The 20,741-nt window shown below is 43.0% G+C and overlaps 1 long non-coding RNA gene across 3 annotated transcripts in view; it reads right to left on the reverse strand.

Moving 5' to 3' along the window:
• Positions 1-20,741, reverse strand: part of LOC103392418 (uncharacterized) — an 82,126-nt gene that overhangs the window by 610 nt on the left and 60,775 nt on the right. For 2 of the 3 annotated variants that reach the window (XR_522904.3, XR_001761260.2), the window contains 7 exons: positions 15,765-15,922; positions 5,452-5,531; positions 3,747-3,984; positions 3,588-3,671; positions 1,499-1,582; positions 965-1,059; positions 349-429 (listed from right to left, as the gene is read on the reverse strand). This is a non-coding gene — a long non-coding RNA (uncharacterized LOC103392418). The remainder of the gene's footprint in view (positions 1-348; positions 430-964; positions 1,060-1,498; positions 1,583-3,587; positions 3,672-3,746; positions 3,985-5,451; positions 5,532-15,764; positions 15,923-20,741) is intronic. The other variant, XR_003052221.1, reaches the window with a different exon arrangement.

Here is a 20,741-nt window from a genome sequence, read left to right on the forward strand (position 1 = left end):
AGAAGCCTTAAAGTACAATTTGACCAAGTTTAGCACTTAAACTCTGAAAGTATTATATTTTCACACTAAATCGACCACATGTGGGGTGTTTTTCGTGTCCTCTTTAAAGCAGTGATTCCCAACCTCTGGTTCGTGGCACCTTAGTTTACCATGGACAATTATCAAATTTCACTTGATTGGGTCTGAAAACTAATATAGAATTACTTCATCTATGCAGCAGTGACAGCCAGAACACTTAAGTCTGCGTCCACCAGGTGGCATCAGAAATAAAAAAGTGAGTCTAACAGTGTTGTGTTCAATTAAATACTGACTTTTGAAGTTGGGAAACATTGGTTAAAAGAAGTATACCTCTGTGTTCACGGTGTCTCTTCTGCCCTCCTGTGGTGTATAAGAAGCATTGCCAGACTTGATTGTACGTCAGTCTTCTCCCTGTAATAGTGACAAGACAGATTTTGTAAAAACATTTTTAAAACTAATTCATTATTTGCCACAGTGAAACCCTCATTCCTACAGACAACATTTGCAGCATGATATAACAAAAAAAGTTCAGCGCTAATGCTAACGCTAACATTTACTCCAATATACTTCAGAGCTAAAAGAGAAGAATAAAACACAGCACTTCTACAGCTTTGATATTTGGAGGTCAAAGGTCACTCTGCCTAGTTCATTAATTAATAATTAATTATTATCATCACATTTAACACTTTCTGTGTTTTTAACCAGTCAAATAAAACACAACTTTCCTCTGGGCGACTGTTTGTGGTCTGACTGTTGAATGTTTGTACATTAGCTCCTGTGCTGCCTGTATAGACCACTGTTATACTGGTTCGTTATGTTGTTCGGCCTTTGACTATTTCTGATGAAATCAACACAAATAAAAGCAGTAAAAAAAATCCAGTCGCGTGAAACTTGTTGTTTTCTTACATTAAATATAACCTGTGTTAAATGAAGAGAGATCACAAACCTGTAACGAAGACTCAAACGCTGTTGATGTTGTCAAGCCTGACCTACGACCTTCGACCTTCACCCCACTCAGAAGTCGTCCTCATTTTCTTTGTTCTGAAAAATAATAAACAGAAATTGATCAGATGCCTGTTTCTTTAGACAATGTAAAAAATATATAAATAACCTAAATATAAACCCTGTGGTGAAGAGTTAAAGGATGGAACTGATTTTAAAGTGTTTTGACAAAATAACTGTTAGAAAGAACAAGAACAATTCCAAAAATCACATTTTCTTTGTTGGGTTGTGTTTTCAGTACCGTCTGTGACCGCTTGGTGTCACTATTTACCTTCCTGACAGCGTGCAGAGACAGTCTGCCGCTGAACGAGGGACTTTTGTCCCATTTTTGACATTTGCACTTTTCCTGACTTGACAGTCGTCAGTGTGACGTGTTTACACGGAGGAACACGATGTTCACTGATCACTGATCACAGGAACTGTTGGGTTCCTTTTAAAACTCAGAGTCAAGAAGGAAATCTGTAAACTTCACACTCACCGTATGTTGATACAGACGAGTAGTCTCTCAGCAATAAGGTCACAGGTTCCAGTCCCCTCTCTCACTGCTGGACATTTGTTCTCACTGTACGAAGACAAACGAACAGATCGTCAACATCGAGTCAAATTAATCCATAAAATATATTTTAAAAATACATAGAACAGTGGGTGTTCGAGGTACGAGTTTAATTAATTAATCTAATTAACCCCCACCCCATCTAAACATAACAGTAAAGGGACAGAGCCCCCTGCTGGACGTCAGAGTGAACGGACAGAGACCTCTGCTGGGCAAATCAAACAACAAAAGTTGAAAATGTTCAACAGTGGTGAAAATCTGAACGTCCACTTCACGACTGTTTGTCAGCGCGCAGTAATGGGAGCGCAGCAGTAGGTGTCGTGTTTCTAGCTGCGGCCTGTTGCCACACATGGGGTCATGTGACCATTTGGACCAGACGAACTGTCAGGCCTCCTGCCTCCAACTGGACACAAGCTCACGTCAATTTACACCTCCACAGATGGCCTGTAAGACGATAGCGTTACTGTCAACAGCCAACACGCAACAAGAAGAAAAACTGAACACAAGTCAGAAAGTCCTAAGACAACGTTATGACCAAACCAACTCCAGTTCTCTCCCTCTTCTTCTTTTCTCCTAATATCTGAAATACCGGTAACACCAAACACACTCCAGCCCACTAGGTGGCAGTAATGCACCAAGAACCAAGCCCCAAATGAACAATCTACTACGCCTGGTGTCCACTCTTAAAATCTGCCTCCCCCATCTCCCCCATGTTTAAGCCTACTCTCTTCTTCTTCAGTGGTGTTTCCATCAGAGAATTCTGAAGGGATGACCTTTGACCCCAGGTCACGACCTGCTTCTTGGTCCGTTCTAAGGACTGAAATCCACAGGAAACGTGACGTTTGATGGTATTTCTGATACGACAGTTTAATCAGGTTAACGTGGTCTTTTAAACCTCACCAAACTCCCCCCACCTCCTCTCCTCCCCCCCAGGGTTCCCACCTCTCACCCCACTCCACCTGACCAATCAACACAGCCCACGGCCGTGTAACAGATGGCTCCAGGGGTCACCACGGGTTAGCTGTGGTCAGAAGGGGGCATGGCCGAGGTCAGGCTGGGGCACATTGAAGTTTGGGGTTGTTGTGACATGGCCTGTCCACAGGTCAGCATGCAGGTGGACGAGACCCCCCCCCCCCACTCCAACTCAACCCTGTTCGTCCCTAAGTCCGAGCTTTGATGCAGAGTCAGAGGGGCAGAACGGAGGAGCTGATTGGTCACTGCCAGCTTCTGCTTACTCAGCACACACCCGCACCTGCTGTGGAAAAGTGTGTGTTCATCCCAGGAAGGGAGTGAGCAAAGAAAACACAGGCCACAAGAAGAAGCTCCAGAAGCTGCGGTACCATAATTAGCCACTGACCTTTGACCTCAAACACACACTCTTATTGTCTTATTGTGTTTTCTTACAAAAATCTTTTTTTTTTAAACCTAATAAAGAATTATGGGTAATGTTTCACGGACGTCTAACACACACAAACTGAGGCCCGGGGACCAAATCTGGCCCACGAGATCAGATCAAATGTGTACCAGTCCACAGGCCCTATATACTGGCAGGATTTGTAGTATTAGCGATGTATGTGCTACTTTATAGCACATACATTTGCCTGTGAAAAAAATTTAATTTCTCGTGTTTATAATATTTAACTTTGGTTGTTCCAGATTAAATATTTACGCAAAACTAAAGTTGTTGTTTCCATATGGAAAAAAAATCTACATCACAGATCTGGAGAGAAGAGAAAACATGAACATTTACAGTCATATTTTCAATAAATACTAAGTTTGGCCTGAGAGTTCGTCTTTGTCCCACTCTGGTCTAACTCTGTCTCATTTGTCATTTTGATGATAGTGATAATCTTTTAAACAAATCTGTAAGGGTTTTTTAAAAACTACATCTGATCCATGAAGGTCGTCGTCGTGACCTTTTCGTTGTACGTGGTTTAGTTTCAGTGAATCAACCATGTTGTGACTAAAACACACACAGCTGTCTTCATGTGGAGCTGGTTTGTACGTGGAATACCTGACAATCCTGATGTTATCGCGCAGCAAACTGCTCTGCTGGGAGTCGTGGCTCAGTGGAGGGTGGTGGGCTGCAGGAGGGACACTGTTGAATAAACAGGCAAAATGAAAACCAAACATGACACGACATCACTGTGAGTGTGTGTGTGTGTTTGCTTACATATGTACGTCACTGATATCTCTGGGAAAGTGTTCCTTCACTCTCCGGACGGAGACCGGATCTCTGCTGGCAGATGCACTGGGCTGCTGGGACTGTGGGCCGCGGGCCGTGGGACGGGCTGTTATCATGGCAACTGCATGTGGCTGGTACGGAATTCTTCCCACTTCACCGCTCGTCCCGTGAGTCCATGTGTGCGTCCGTGTCCGTCACCACCTCCCGGTCATGCCCGCGTCTCTGGCTGCAAATGACGCAGATGTGAGCGCATTCAGCTTTTATTGATTGGAATCAGAGCAATTAGAGGCACGACATCTCCGCAACATTCACACAGAAGTGTGATTCCCAGACGACGGGGCATCCGATTCCACGGATTCAGGCTGGTTGTCAAGTCACGTCAACAGGCATCAACAGCAGCACGAAGCAAAACTGGTCTAACATCTGGAGCCGGAGCTCTGGGAAGAGCGACGCTGGGAGGAAATGTCATTCAAAAAGATTTACGAGTGCGCACCACGCAGCGTACACATGCTATAATAGAAATTCCAGGCCAGACTCCACACCTGTTCCTACAAGTCTGATCATATTCCACCAGGAAGATCTTCACCACTCACAGTGGGTGTTGGCGTCATTGTCACATTTTCACCGTAATCCAGACGCTGACCTGAACCAAAAGTACTTGGTTTCCTCCTCTCAAAACAGAAATTAAAACCAATTCTCTGAATGTTCAGTCAAGGAAACAAATCCTCATCTCTGGTTTCGCTTTCTTACCCACTGCTCTGTGGAAATACCAAGACTTTTTACTTCAACGTTTCTAGGCTGGGATGGAACACACTTCACTGCTGGCTCTACTGTTAGGACTGAGGTTCACATCCCGACCAACAGCAGACCAATGCCTTGTTCAAACGACTTCTCGAAACAACTGTCAGACTGAAATCAGGATCAAATACATTTTTTCTTTTTACAGAGCAACAAGTGAAGCTGCAGCCAATCACAGCAGTCGTCAGGTGAGGGCGGAGCTACACCCACATCCACATCAATGCTCAGCTTAAGGTGAACAATTTAAATCTGCACGTCTTTAGTTAAAAAGTTTACTAGGGCTGTGTATCGGCAAGAATCTGGCGATACGATACCTATCACGATACAGGGACAACAATACGATATATTACGATACTATAGACACAATTGTCTACCATCTGAACATCAGTTACTAAGACTGGAACAGAGGGATCTACATTTGGAATCACTAGAGAAGAAAGAAAAGAAAATGAACCAACACCAGGAATATTGGACTGGGAATTGGTGAGAAAAAAAATCAATAACTGATGACTGAGGAGATTGATACGGGATCAGAAAATGAAAATTCATGATACTTCAGTGTATCAACACTTTCTTACAGCCCTGTCATTTACCGACTCCACTGTGAGTTCACTCTTTACTGAAACTTTAACATCCGTCTGTGGAGAAACTGTGTCAAGTTTTTGTGTGGAAAACAAACTGGGCTACGACTACAACTAATCATGTTTCTGTCGTCCCTACAAAGTCATGACAGAAAACTCCATCTGCTCTGTGACCTTGACCCCTGAATCGGATCACTCTCAGCTGTGTTTGTGTGTGAGTGTGTGTATGTTTTATACACAGGTGACAACAGTGATGCTAGGGTTTCAAGGGTGAGTGCTGCTGAAGAAGATTGAGAGCAGGAAAGGTCACTCACCTTTGTCCTTTGACCCCTTTTCTTCAGCTGTGTGATCCAGCAGGTGTTCTGACGCTGCCCTCACTTCAGGAGCTGCATTTCTAAAGAAGAAGAAGAAGAAGAAGAATCACATTTATTATCATTGTACACCTACTGACACACACACAAACACACGATGAAGTATTGCCAACAGTTCATCACACCACCACTGGAACAAGGTGGGATTTGAACCTGCGTCTTCTGATCAGTAACGCAACTGCTGCCAGATTTAAGATGTTCAGGAATCGAACCATCAGACATTAGAGCCTTTAACAAAATGCAACCTATAGAGGGCGCAGCCTCTTCATCGTTGTCTACCCTTAACGTCAACGTTGTGAGTCAAACAGACAGATGAGACCGTGTGTGAAAAACATCCAACGTCTGATCCAGTCCATTCACCTGAACGTACGGACTACAGCCATCTTACTGGACGTGAAAAAACAAACCAACGTTTTGTCGACAACAAAGATCTGGACTTGAGTGCCTGACGTTGTACCAAACAGCGTTTGACAGGAAGCCATGAAGGAACAGCAAGGACCAGAGCTGAGTCCATACTGTGAACCAAATTGATTTGAGCAGGAACAGATTAGATTTCTGTCTTCAACAATGACCCAGTAACTGGAACTGTGTCCAGGAAATACAACAGCATCAGCCGCACAACACCCATAATTAAAGAACGGCTCATGTTGATGCATGCACTGAAGCATCCATTCTGATATTACTGGCAGCTGGTCGGGGCTGCCTGCCATCTCTGCTCTTGTGGGGGCTAAAAGAAAATCTCCTCAAACAGGGATTAGTGTGTGTTTGTGTGTTCATTCTTTAATGTTTTTTTTTTTTTCAAAACATGCACAAACGGCCCGTACGTAACCTACGAGCAGGCAGCGCTGCCTCTGCCAGGCTGGGCCTTCATGTGTGGCCAATGGATGCAGTGTTTGCCAAAGCCAGCAGGGGGAGGATGGTGGTGTGACCACAGTGGCAGTTAGGCCCTGGGCTGCTGGCTGACCTCAGCCTACACCAGGCCGCCCTCACCCGTGCACCTCATTACCTCATCAGCAGAGAGCAAACAAACCGAGGAGGCGCGGCGAGGGCTCGCGGCCCTTTGAAGGGGAGCAGGTTCAAACCTCACCTCACCTCCACGCTGTTCCTCCGGTGTTTGTGGCTAACGTTCTGTGCACAAAATAACTTTAAATACACAATCACAACAAGGAAGATGGAGGGATTTGGGGAAAAACTGGTCCTGGGACGACCACGAGTTCAAGGATGACGTCGTCAGAGTGTCAGCCATACCTGGAGGTCAGGAGGGTCAGTGAACCAGGAAGGTCCAGAGAGGGGGAAAGGTTTCAACACTAAAGCATTCCTCCGGTGTTTGTGGCCAACGTTCTGTGCACAAAATAACTTTAAATACACAATCACAACAAGGAAGATGGAGGGATTTGGGGAAAAACTGGTCCTGGGACGACCACGAGTTCAAGGATGACGTCGTCAGAGTGTCAGCCATACCTGGAGGTCAGGAGGGTCAGTGAACCAGGAAGGTCCAGAGAGGGGGAAAGGTTTCGACACTAAAGCATGGTATTTGAAATGGGTGGGGTTTGGGGGCATAAGGGAGGGGGGGGGGGGTAAAGGGGCACCTGGTGGAGATGTGGAGAGTGTTCACAAATCACACAGTAGAGACTGACACTCTAAGTCTCCTGTTAGTAACTGTAACTGTACGGAGTAATGATAATAATAATAATAATTTATACTTTATTGATCCCTCACTTGGGAAGGAATAATAATTTGTACTTTATTGATCCCACACTTGGGACGTCCATGTGTTCACATCACATCTGCAGCAACAGGCTAAGTATGTGGTTCCTCTGGGAATCGAACCCTGGACTTCTTGCTCTCTCCTTCCTTCCGAGGCAGGCGCATTAAATGCTACGGAACACTCTGGAACCATGGAATCCTGAACTAGCCCGTAGACGACGGATGACAAATGTGTCGTTAAACTGATCTCTGTCTTCAGGTTAACTGACTGTATCTGTCGTCGTCTGTCGTCAGTTGGTTCTCGTAGTATTTACTGATACTTTAATCACTTCACTACTCGTCTTATCTGTTCGCTGATGTCAGTTGTTTTTGTGTGAAGCAGTAAAACTGGAAACACACAGAGCTAATGATTCTGACGCTCCCTCAGTGGAAGTGAACGCAGCGTGGATGTCATTAGGGCAGCAGTTCTATAAAGGTCTCTTCATGTTGTCACTTGTCTGTCAAACTAATTGCAGCTCTTGGAGAAGTCAGTAAACACAACACACCAGTCTGTTGACTTTGGCTTCTGTGCAGTGATCATCACTTCACAGGGAAAAACAAAAACACTTACTCTACTTTCCCACAGGGCGGCGCTACTAACAATTTCCTAATTCATTACAAAATAACATTAGCTTCAACAGGACAGCTCGGTGGAATAGTGGTTAGCACCGATGCCAGGTCGATGGTTTGAGTCCCAGTTTGGTTTGATTCCCGTTTCTGCCGAGAGTCCAAAAAACAAACAGATTAAGGATTAAAATAATCCACATTCTACGGTCAGTTTAAAAGTATAAGTATGTGTAACGGAGAAAACTGGAGAACACACGAACACACACCCACACACACCCATGGAGAAGGGGAATCAGGAATCAAACTGATCATGTTCTTGCTTAAAGGCAACAGCACCAACCACTGAACCACTGTGCAGCCCACCACAACAATGGGGTCAAAAATAAAGTTCTCATTTTCACAGTACCTCAAAGTACATTTTAAATATCTCTCAAGAAAAGTACACGAGTTAAAGTAGAGTTGGCATCGCTGTTGACTTCTCACAAGAAAACCAACAAACTGAAGAGCTGTGGTTTGAATCCCAGGGCTGGACAAGCTGTCCTGAATGAACGGCTGAACTCTGGTTGCGCTGCTTTTTTTTTTTTAAAGCCCTAAACCTCCGATGGCACTGACAGTAAATGCTACGGAACACTCTGGAACCATGGAATCCTGAACTAGCCCGTAGACGACGGATGACAAATGTGTCGTTAAACTGATCTCTGTCTTCAGGTTAACTGACTGTATCTGTCGTCGTCTGTCGTCAGTTGGTTCTCGTAGTATTTACTGATACTTTAATCACTTCACTACTCGTCTTATCTGTTCGCTGATGTCAGTTGTTTTTGTGTGAAGCAGTAAAACTGGAAACACACAGAGCTAATGATTCTGACGCTCCCTCAGTGGAAGTGAACGCAGCGTGGATGTCATTAGGGCAGCAGTTCTATAAAGGTCTCTTCATGTTGTCACTTGTCTGTCAAACTAATTGCAGCTCTTGGAGAAGTCAGTAAACACAACACACCAGTCTGTTGACTTTGGCTTCTGTGCAGTGATCATCACTTCACAGGGAAAAACAAAAACACTTAGTCTACTTTCCCACAGGGCGGCGCTACTAACAATTTCCTAATTCATTACAAAATAACATTAGCTTCAACAGGACAGCTCGGTGGAATAGTGGTTAGCACCGATGCCAGGTCGATGGTTTGAGTCCCAGTTTGGTTTGATTCCCGTTTCTGCCGAGAGTCCAAAAAACAAACAGATTAAGGATTAAAATAATCCACATTCTACGGTCAGTTTAAAAGTAACTACTGTACTAACGGAGAAAACTGGAACACACACACACACCCATGGAGAAGGGGAATCAGGAATCAAACTGATCATGTTCTTGCTTAAAGGCAACAGCACCAACCACTGAACCACTGTGCAGCCCACCACAACAATGGGGTCAAAAATAAAGTTCTCATTTTCACAGTACCTCAAAGTACATTTTAAATATCTCTCAAGAAAAGTACACGAGTTAAAGTAGAGTTGGCATCGCTGTTGACTTCTCACAAGAAAACCAACAAACTGAAGAGCTGTGGTTTGAATCCCAGGGCTGGACAAGCTGTCCTGAATGAACGGCTGAACTCTGGTTGCGCTGCTTTTTTTTGTTTTAAAGCCCTAAACCTCCGATGGCACTGACAGGGTGAACCCACGCTGAGCTTGTGATTTACTCTGGTCTGTTCTGTGACTCGTGACCTTCGTTACTGAAGGCAATTGTCCTCAGAAACACACACACACACACTCGCCTGATCCCCTCGCTACACGTTAGGCTCCGGGTGGACGTCTGCTGACTGTCCCTCTGCCAATCTAACACTGCTGGCTGTGTTTGGGATCTGTGTGGTGCACCACGCCCATGAACCCTGTCTTCCTGGGCAGCCACTCGTCAGCAGCCAGGTCCTGCAGAGACCAACGGTGGTCAAAGCCGTGGGCCAAGCCCGAGGCCCATTTGGTTGTGGTTTCCTTTTGCCTAGCATGAGTTGGACTAAATGGGTCCAGTGTGTACATTGAGGGATCGGGCTCAAACTGAAACCAATAAAATGGGCGTGTGTACTAACCTCTCCAAAGCCATTCACAGGTCATATGCCTGCCTGTCTGTCAATGTATTGGTGCTGTGCCCCACCCTCCCTGTTATAACTTGTTTATGTTTGAATTCTTGCATGCAAACTCACCGAGGAGCTGAGAGCACAGGGCTGTGTCACTGGCACCGACTCGGTTCTTTTATTTCCTGCTCAACTATAAGTTTAATCGTGTGCACGAGGAACATTCTTTCCACTGAACCTACAGTCTTCCATTCTCAGCCCGTCTGGCCTCCACATACACTAAACCGTTCACAGCCCGTCTGTCTTCCTGTCTGTTGGCCTGTCTGTCCATCCATCTGTCTGTCTATCTGTCTTTCACCATTCAAATTCAAACACTTCGAAAGAGCAGAAAAAATACATTTGTATTTTTCAATAAATACATTTTCACTCCCACTCATATAAATAAAGCTTTACACATAAGTAAACAGGAGGAGCTTTTAATGAACTCAGTCTGAAGACTGTTTTCTTTCGTACTCCCAGCTCTGTGATGTCCTTATTTAGACTATATTCAAGGACTTCTAGACGTAACTTTAAATTTCCATTTTTTTTCTCTCTCCACTCAACTTGTCTTGGAACTTTTTGACTTGCCCCCGTATATATATTTTAGAGCCAAGCACAACACTGGAGGTATGTTATGCTTGAGTGCCATTCCAATGGAACAGAGGAGTTTGATACTAAAAATACCTGCTTCCCTCCCTCCTGGTACTCCTGACATACTTAACCCCTTGCACCTAAAACCCCAACAGCTGGGTGGCAACTACTGCAAAACTGCTTTTATTTTCTCCAAGTATTCAGAGTTTCCAGTCATGGTGTAATTCATCAGTTCATGTGTGTGTGTGTGTGTGTATTAAGTGAACTGCAGTAGGAAATAAACTGCTTCTATTTAAAGCCTGAACTGTTCCAGGTCGGCTGTGACACGTTTGCCTGACACTAAAGCGAGGAGTCCAAAGAAAACACGAGGCGTAAGTGAGGACACACAAGTTCATCACTTATAAGTAGGAATGTCCGATATTAACTTTTTGCCGATATCTGATCTTCCGATACTGTCCAAACACTTAATTTCTGATTCCGATAGCAACCGGTACAGGCCTGGTAATATATCTTTATCTTTACAAATCAATGTACGAGTATGAGATTAATTAAACAAGCTGCAAGGCTGCCATCTAGTGACTTTCACTGTCATATACAGCCGTTTTTCCCCAAAACAATTTTTTAGGGCACACATCATTTGACAAAACCCAGGTATTGTGTTACTGGGTTTTCATTATCGGAGGAAAAAAACAATAACGATTCTTACAGATATTACCTAATTATGCTAATATCGGGTGACAATATTGGACAGGCGATATCATAATTATGCTAATATCGGGTGATAATATTGGACATAATTATGCTAATATCGGCTGATAATATTGGACGGGCGATATCGCCGGACATCCCTACTTATAAGGACTGAGCTCTGAAACCATCACGACAACAACTAAAACTAACTCTGTCTGAAAAGGACCTGTCTTCAACTCCATCATCTCTGCTGGACACGTGTTGGCCATGTCATGCACTTCACGTGGTAATTGTTACATCTCACACTGTCAAGTCTCCAGCGAGCGCTGAATAAACTTGTGACCTGGTCCAGGTGGTTCCAATTTGGACCAGGTTCTATTTTTAGGGTGTGTTAAATAAAACCAGATGTTGACGAACGCTGGTTGCTGTCTGGAGCAGCACGTGTTCTTCCTCCTGTCCTCTATCATCATGTCTGAGGTGTACACTGAGCAGATCAACTACGGTTCCACAACCTTTCCTCAAGTCAAGTTCTCGTTCTCCTAATGTCGTCTTCAAAGAATACGTCTTTTCTTTGTTTATACTTAAACCACGACTCTTCCTACGTTACGGGCCGCTGGTGTCCAGCTCCTCCGTCTGTCACTCTCTATCTGACGTCTGCCTCCGTGACGACCATTGTTGTCCCTGTTGTGGGACGTGGCGGTGGTCTGCTCTGACAATAGATCCACCAGCCAGTGAAAAATGGTATTGTTCACTTCAGCTCAGCTCTGGTTTTCCTGCCACTGAACTTGTACTTTGAATGGACTGGTGCAGAACGTTCTGTCCAGAACCTTTCTGTTTGGACAGTCTTCAAGTGTTCTTGTACAGACGGGTCTATGGACAAGGACGTGGACGTCTTAGTTTAATGATTCCCGACCACTGGGCGGTGACACACTAGTGCGCCCTGGAAAATTATCCAAATTCAATTAATTGGTCTGAAAACTGTTATGTATTTATTGAAAAAAAATTTTTTGTTCGACATATCGTGACAGGCAGAACAATTAAATACTATTCGTTAGGTGGCAGCAGATGGTTATGACAACTAAAAAAACATAATCAGAGGTGTTTAAGATCTTTGCGAGTTTCTTTCTTCAATTCCTGCCAGTATATTTAACTGTGAATAATTAAAGACTAATTATCAATACTCTATATGGGAGTATAGTTGATGCTGAATACCACTCACTATGCTATTTTACTGTATTGCTACCTTGGCTCTTTACACACACACACACACACACACACACCCACACATACACACACACGCACCAGACTGAGTGCAACTCATGACATTTTCCACTGCTGCATATTTCATGTAATGAGATAAAGACACTGTGATCTGGGTGTCGTCTTTGTAAACCAACTGTGCCTGGGAGTAGCTTGTTCACATTCCCCAGTGCTGCTGATGTCAGCACAGCCATTTCCCAAATATTCCATGCTCACTGCTCAGATCCTGGAGTCTTTACATAACCACATGAAAACGTCAACGTCATTCAATTCTTTATAATGATGGCCATTTTAAAACAATGCTATAATCAAATTTGGACTGTAAAAAAATATCTCTGTGCCCTTGAGCCTCAGATCTTCAATGCTTTTCCTACACTCTTAGAAGCTGATTATCTACAACATCAAACTCCAAATATAGGATTATATAAGATTTTATATATAAGATTTTGAAATACTCAATTTTTCCCTGAACAACTAAATATTTTCTTTCTTATAATTTTACATTTGAAATATATTTCTGAAAAAGTTTGGTATTAAACATTAGAACATTCAGATTTACAAACAATAATTCTGCTCATTTAATGCTGCGGTATTGAAGCAGCAGCTTTAGCAAAGTCTTTGGAGATAAATATGAATTATAACATAGAATTACAGACTCCGCACAGAGGCTCTCATGTAATGCAGTGGTTCTCAAAGTGGGGTCTGGAGACAGGGCGGTGTTCCACAGCAGGACAGGCTGACAGTTTTTACTTATCTTCTAACGTCGTTTAATGAAAACAGCAGCTTTGTTACAGTGTTTTAAATCTGTCGACGGGGCGGGGGGCTCAAGAAGTTTGACAATCCCTGTTGTACAGTAGCAGCGCAGCAGCAGTTCACATAAAAACATAACGACCCTGTGATGCAGGTCTTTAAAGGACACTGGTCACTTTGTGACTCTAGGTCTTTAAAGGACACTGGTCACTTTGAACAACTCTGTGTCCCTGAGAGTACTGTAGTAGAGACAAACCTTCGACAGAGCCACCATGACATGTATGTCATGATAAACATATCAGCTCTCCTGGTCCAGGAGGTTCAGACACTCTGTGCTGTGCGTCACTGTCAGGCTAACGTGTCACATGTATAATGCAGACACTCATCTGAGAACACATGCAAAATGCATGGCGACCGTCAGCGTCCAGTTTGTCACGGTGCTTTAAGGCTGTCAAAGGCCACGGAGAGGCTGTCGGACACCAGAGGCATTTGTTGGACCGTCTGACCTTTACATTAAACATTACCCTCCAGAATAAAAGTGACCAACGATTAATAATAAAAAACAACAACCAGAACAACGACAAGGATCAGCGAAAGGAACAAACTCTACAACAGCTCTCTCCAGTGTATATACAAGTAGAACTGGTCTCTATCACCAAGCTAACAGCTAAGAGCTAACAGCAGACAACAGGTAGTTTGTCTCCAGACTCTCTCACAAACTCCATTTACAGCTGACACGGCCATTGTGCTGTCAATAAAAACTTCATTGTCTCAAACGCTTCGTCCAATCGTTATGCAGAAGACAAGCTTCTAAGACCCCGCCCACGGCTCCACTGACCTACAGTGAAGCCTCTATCTCCTAGTTTTGTCATACGGCAACTCACAGATGCCCAATGAAGCTGAGCCTCAGCAGAATTCAGTACCCTTCACACAGACCCTGTGTCTTCTCTGTGACTGTTTGGCAACAACACAGTCGTGTACTGTACAGGTTCAAGTCTCTAACTATATACATATAGTTTGTTTCAATAAATGCTGCTGGATAAAAGCTGAGCTTGAAGGCTCCACACGTCTGTACTGCGATGAAGGTGAGCGCCGAGCAGCCCACCCATGTTGTGCCGTGCTGAGGCCTGTGCTGTACAGTAAACATGGCAGCGGCCTTCTGGACGGGGCTGTCTGAGGCCCTGGGCCAAGCCGTCTGTGGCGTGGGTGCCAATCACAACTCTCTAGAACAGGTGCTAAGTTGCCCTGTAATACCCCTGCCAGTGGTACTCTGTGCGGGCATTCCAATGGTAATGAAAAAACGAGAGCGCCGCATGAGGACGACAGTTCCAGCAGACGCGTCATTTATTTTTCATCCTACTCAGACTAAACCGTCCTGTAAGTCCGAATGAAAACACTGTTAAAAGAGGTGTGTGTCGAGTTTTTAATAAATAAATATTAACGCACTCAGAACAGCTTTAAATCTCCCAGTAGTAATACTGTAGTAGTGATGTTAAAACACAACAAAGTTTTAATGCTCAAACAAAAACATTCATCACTGATGGTCACTGACCCGTGCACCCATCACCTACCCATAATGCACTTCACTGATCTTGATAGTCTCACCTATCGACACCTGTCAATATCAGTAAAAAAAATGTCATCCTCTTCATCTTCACTTTCTCTCAAAGGCAGGCAGCTGATGGTGTCTCTAATGGCGTCCCTGACGCTGCAGCTGTTTCCTATTTCTCTACGGTCTGGGAAAACACAACTGATCAATAGGCTGCAGTAGGAAAGACACACCCTTCCTTTAGATGGACCATACACTCCATCGTCCACTGCCAAGGGTGTGGTGACCGGGCTTTACATCTCCACTTTTCCTTTAGATTTTCTTTCCTTTTGGCAGTTGCACTCATAAAATGTTCAATAATTTATTTAAATCATTTAAGATGTCAAACGCAATTACAGCCGTTTGTAATAATCATTGTATTTTTGCTGTTTGCTCCTTCAGGCCAGAAAAAACATTAACCCAGGAAAAAAGTTATATTCTTGAACAAAAGTAATAAAGTTAAAAAAAAAAAAACAGAACGATCCCAGATAATGACAAAAACACACTATTTTGGTGAAGTCCTTTAAGGTCACTTGAGCAAAGTTTCGCTTCCTCTTTACACGATATAAAAGTAAGGGAAAAGTCATCAAATCCAGACTCTGAGCATCAGTCCGATTTTATACCCACTGAGGGGCAATTTACCTCCGAGAATGTCTAAAATACACACTAAAAATAAAATATTTTACAGTATGAAGCTACTTTTCCGCAGAAACAGCCCAACCCAAACCAATCTTCTCCATATCGTGGCACAGCGATTACAAGGAGTTAATATATGAGGGAGTCAGGAGTGGCAAAAAGTATGTGAAAGTGGTGCAGGACAGCAAACAGTGATTAGTAAATTCTAATGTCGCACCGTCAATTGCAGTTGGAGAGTAGACCACACGGTGTCCACAACATGCAAATTACAAATCCGCGAAGTACGTTGATAAAGTTTGGAGGTGCGTGGGAGGAGGAGAGTTTCTGATTATTACCTCTTTCCTTTGACTGCAGTCCAGCTTCTTTCCAACAGCTGTACACGAACGAGCCTTCCCATCAGCCACAGCTACACTTGTCAGCCAATCAGGCATGTGCATGATTACACACAGCTGGAGCGGTGGAGAGTGCGAGGAGGAGGGGGGACGAGCCGGCGCTGCAAAGGTTGGACGGAGGTTAGGAAAACGGGTGACAGTAAAATGGGAGGTAAAATACTGATTCTGTTTCATGTTTTAGATTTGAATAAAACTGTTTTTTTATTCATACAAATCTGGAAACATGGGAAATACTGAACCCCCAAGGAGGGAGGATATGAAATGCACAGTTTACATCAGTTTTATTTATGTGACTGCATTGATCAAATTAGCTTATTGGAGGCCAAAGTTTAAGTAAAGTACCAAGAAAAGTAAAGTTCTATGTTGATAATGTGGAAACCTTGTTTTTTCGTTGTTTGGATTTCAAATCTGACAGAGACTAAACCTGGTTGGATGAAGGAAAAATACAGATGTGTGTGTGTGATGGCACACATACAGAGGGAGACTGATTACACTGCCATATAACACAACGCCAAGGTAGTTGTACAGTGTAACAGATCAGTGTTGTCATGTTATGGATGAATGACTTAAATCACATCACTTCAGCGGTGTGTGAGATGATGACATCATCCTCCAGGGGAAAGGAATGACTCAGTAGGATGTCTCCGTGGAAAACCACGGCAAAACATTCATTTTGCTTCTTATTCCAGGCTTTAGAGATAGCACGATGAAGTGAAGAATGCTGCAGTAACTAATAATAAAGATCAAAGTGGATAAGGGCGAGTTTGTTCAAGGAAGGAAGGATGGAAAGATGTTTTCTCAGAGCGTAGGGTGCGAGGGAATGCACCCAGAGAAGATAAAGGACGGACACTGGGTTTCCCCCCGGAGCGTCCGCTCCAAAAAACTCCTGGGAAAGACAACAGTCAAACAGTTCAAGAAACACAAAGGCGGCTCAGACCAGGATCTGGTTCATCCAAACACAAACACAGAAGTGTACCATTCAAAACAAAGGCACCACAGAAGCCTGCTGCAGCAGAGACATGACAGTCAGACAATGTCAACACAGTTTAGACTTCTGGACCACTGGAGTATTTTATTTCTGACGTCTGTGAAAACGGTGAAAGATCCAAAAAGACAGACGTCTGACAGGGAAACAATACGACTGTTGACGCCTCAGAGAAACACATTCAGCTCAATCACTGTGATTTCCCAGCCTGGAAACAATCAAGTATATCTATCGATCGATCGATAAACTACAGAAGGAACAACCTTCCTGGAACTGAATAGTTCACCAATCGGTCACAAGGTCACATGTGGAGAACCAACCATTCACACTCACATTCACACCTACGGTCAATTTGAAGTAAAAAAAAAAAACACACCTACGGTCAATTTGAAGTAAACAAATTGACCGTTTAAAAAACGGTTTAAAAAAAAAAAAAAAAAAGAAACTTGATTTAAAAGAATACAAAATTTAAAGTAATATGACCATTGCACAGTTACAGCACATGAGCAGAGTACACTGCACTAAGAAACCTGTAATACACGACTGTATTATCACAGTTACAGCACATGAGCAGAGTACATTGCACTAAGAAACCCGTAATACACGACTGTATTATGATAAGCAGATGAGGCAGGGTGTGGTGGTGGTGGTGGGGGGGGGGACTTCACTCAGAGGTCAACCTATTTGTCCTCTTCTTGACCCTGTACCTTCTCCGTTCAAATCAGACACTGATCCTCTGACAAAACTCAAACCTCGCACTGTAGTCAGTGGATCAGGAAACAAAGACCTGTTTACCGTCTGTGGTCCTCAGGGTGAAGAAGCCCTGAGAACCTCACTGTCTACTGTTTTGGATAAAACCTTTGCTGCTCAGCGATTTCTTTTCCAACATTAACTTGACTTGTGTCCAGAGGATGGTGGGATTTTTCTCCCTGCGGATCTTTGATGGAAATTGATCTTGGCACATGTTTGAAAGCTTGGCTGCAGCGATACGTCATCGACACAGATGCTCCGTCTCTCCAGAACCTGCTCTCATGTGAGCACATATGAACAAGAGCTAGCTGTAATTTTAAACAGCTAAACAAACCAGTTCTCTGAGATAATGATGACTAAGACAGTTTGTCATTTTTGGTAGATGGTCTCTCATATCCTCTAGAACCGAACTACGGAACCCCCTGGGACCGGAACCGGTCCAGGGCTGTAGATCATTCAGTACTGGGCTGCACACGAAGAATAAAAAGATTTGTTTTCTTTTTTTCTTTTGCTTTTAAATAAAACTCTCTAATGGGATCTTTCTGAGAGGATTCAGAATCTCAACATTTTGGCCATTTAAACTAGAATAGTATTATATTTCATTACATATACTTTTTGTGACATTTTTGTTTGGCGGTGTGTCTGTTTGTTTTTTCTGATAATACATTCGCACTGTGGCTCAAAAAAGGTTGGGAAACACTGGTCCACGGGAATCGTTGAAATAAATATGTTTTTCTCCCTTAATTAATTTGTCAGAAATTCAAATGTCAAAGTCCAATCTTACTTCTTCTATCTAGCAATTTACAAGCAATTTTCTCTCTAGGTAGTGTACAGAAGAGAACTCACAGAACTCGAGTCCTTTAATACCTGAACACACCCAGGCAGTTATTCCAGATATGTTCCTGGATGGTTGTTGTTCTACTGTCTGTGAAATTATTCAGCAGCAGACGTCTTTGAAAATGTGTTTTACATTTACAGAGCCAGACATCAGACTGAAACTGAAAGCACCACGTAAACAAAAACAGACTGAGGAGAAATCCTCCTGTTGTTCCTCCGCAGTTTTCAAATCAACTACAACTACACTACAAAATCAAACGTGTGAGAGTTTCTCCATAAACTCCAGTCCACAACGTGTGAGAGTTTCTCCATAAACTCCTGTCCACTCTTTGTCCTCAACAATATTAATCAGTCTACAGTCCTGAATCTATGGCTGCTCTGACACAAGCAGGGGCCACTGACCTGAGGTTGAAACCTCAACAAACATGATGGGATAAAGGTGCTATGTCACATCCTCTCACCTACACTGTGAACCGAATGTCAGACTTAAGAGTCTTAAACCCAAAAGTCTTTCATGTGGTCCTCTGTCACAAACTGTCACACGACTCATGTAAACCAAACACAGCTATTGGTGTAAAAATGTATATTTAGCTCTGGTTGTTGGAAAAGAAAAACTGTTGCAGTGCCAGGAGAACTGTTTCACGCCCCACTTCTGGTCACTCTTGTTGATTTTATCGGAACGTTTTGAGTACTTGGTGTGAAGCGTGCCACAGTGTTCCACTACGGAAGAAGGCACAGTGTAAACATACAATCGGGAAGCATGGAATGATTCCGTGGCTATTTCCAGTGTGTGAACTGAGGCTATAGGAAGTGTGAGGTAGTGAGAGGAATGTGATTGGTTATTTTGGCTCCTCACAGGCAACATGAAACACAACAGCAGCGAGAGAGAGAGAAAAAAACTCCTGCTGGCAACACACGATCATATTTTGATTGCAGTTTAGTATAAAAATAGTTTTCTGGTTCTGTTTGGAAGGATGTAAGGAAACAAACTATTAGGAAATCCTACCTCAGCTGACCTTTGCTAAATTAACCTTAGGAGTTTCTGTGAATATTCCCTGACTGGAAAGGATGATTAACGTGCACTTCTCCCATTTTTCTCCGTTAATGTGTCGAAATTAAATTCAAAGGAATTTTGGAAGCCTCAAAGGAACAGTACAGCAACAACTTTTCATGTCATGCTCCAAAGTCTGGGTGTAAAAATAGATGTAACCTTAATGCATTGGTCTGACTGACTTTACATGTTTAATATCAGACTGACAAGCGTGCGCCGAAAGGTTTTCATCGCTCCTACAGAATCTTCATTATGTGAAGAACATTTATCAGACCCTGTTATCTGGATCACGTTCTTTTTCTTCCCTGCCTGAATTAAATTAATTAAACACCTCATTACTGACACCAACTTACAACCTCACTAACAATTCTGCTAGAACCTCAGGAACGTTACAGCAAGCAATAACATAAGATCAGGGTTGGAACCATGTGCCATAACCCTGGGAATCATAACCATAATTTCATCCAATTGACAAACTTGTAAGTTTATTATAATTTGAGCTCTTTTTTTGCTGGTAAGTGCAGTAATTTCAAGTATTTAAAAAAAATTCCTACCCAGAATTAAAGCCTCTCTAACGTGGACCTAAAGATGTCCAACACCACTGCTGTACCTTAGACTATTCCTTAAGGCCTCAAGACAAATTAAAGTGATTTTCAACATCTCACATCGTACCACCTCCCCAGCCACACATAATCCATACGTACATTTACGACATGTAAACATCTGCCATCATATAATTTGAGTTTTTAAGTTGCACTGCAGCCTCATCACCAATTCATTAGATACAAAGACGGGGACAAAGACAACGATCTGTCCATAAAGATAAATACCACTATATTTTTCAGTCTCCAAATTCCTACTAACACTCATATTCCTCACAGCTCAGGCCAAGGAGGAGTCACAACGATTTATAATTCTTACGTCTTAATCAACCCTGAACCTGGACTTAGTCATCAATCTTTTCAGAGCCTAATCCTCAGATCATCCCATCCCTGTTAGAAATTAGGGAAGACACAAAAAAAACAGTCTTGTTGGTTTCTGTTTACGTCCATCTGCGAGTTTCAGTTAGAAACAAATGAACAGTAGTGAAGAAGAGATTTGTTGTTTGGTATAAATCACAGAGCAATGCTAAAAAAAACAAATTTTAGTCTGTGGAAACTGAAGAAAAAATATCTTTTATGAAAATCACACTAGTGCTAAACCTAAATATTATTCATTATTTGAAATATTCAGAATAAACACAACTTTGTGCCCAACACTGAAGTTGATCTCCTGTGAAACATCTATGAAATTTAAC

The sequence above is a fragment of the Cynoglossus semilaevis genome, chromosome 16 (assembly GCF_000523025.1).
Source record: "Cynoglossus semilaevis isolate Cse_v1.0 chromosome 16, Cse_v1.0, whole genome shotgun sequence".
Classification (NCBI taxonomy): Eukaryota; Metazoa; Chordata; class Actinopteri; order Pleuronectiformes; family Cynoglossidae; genus Cynoglossus; species Cynoglossus semilaevis.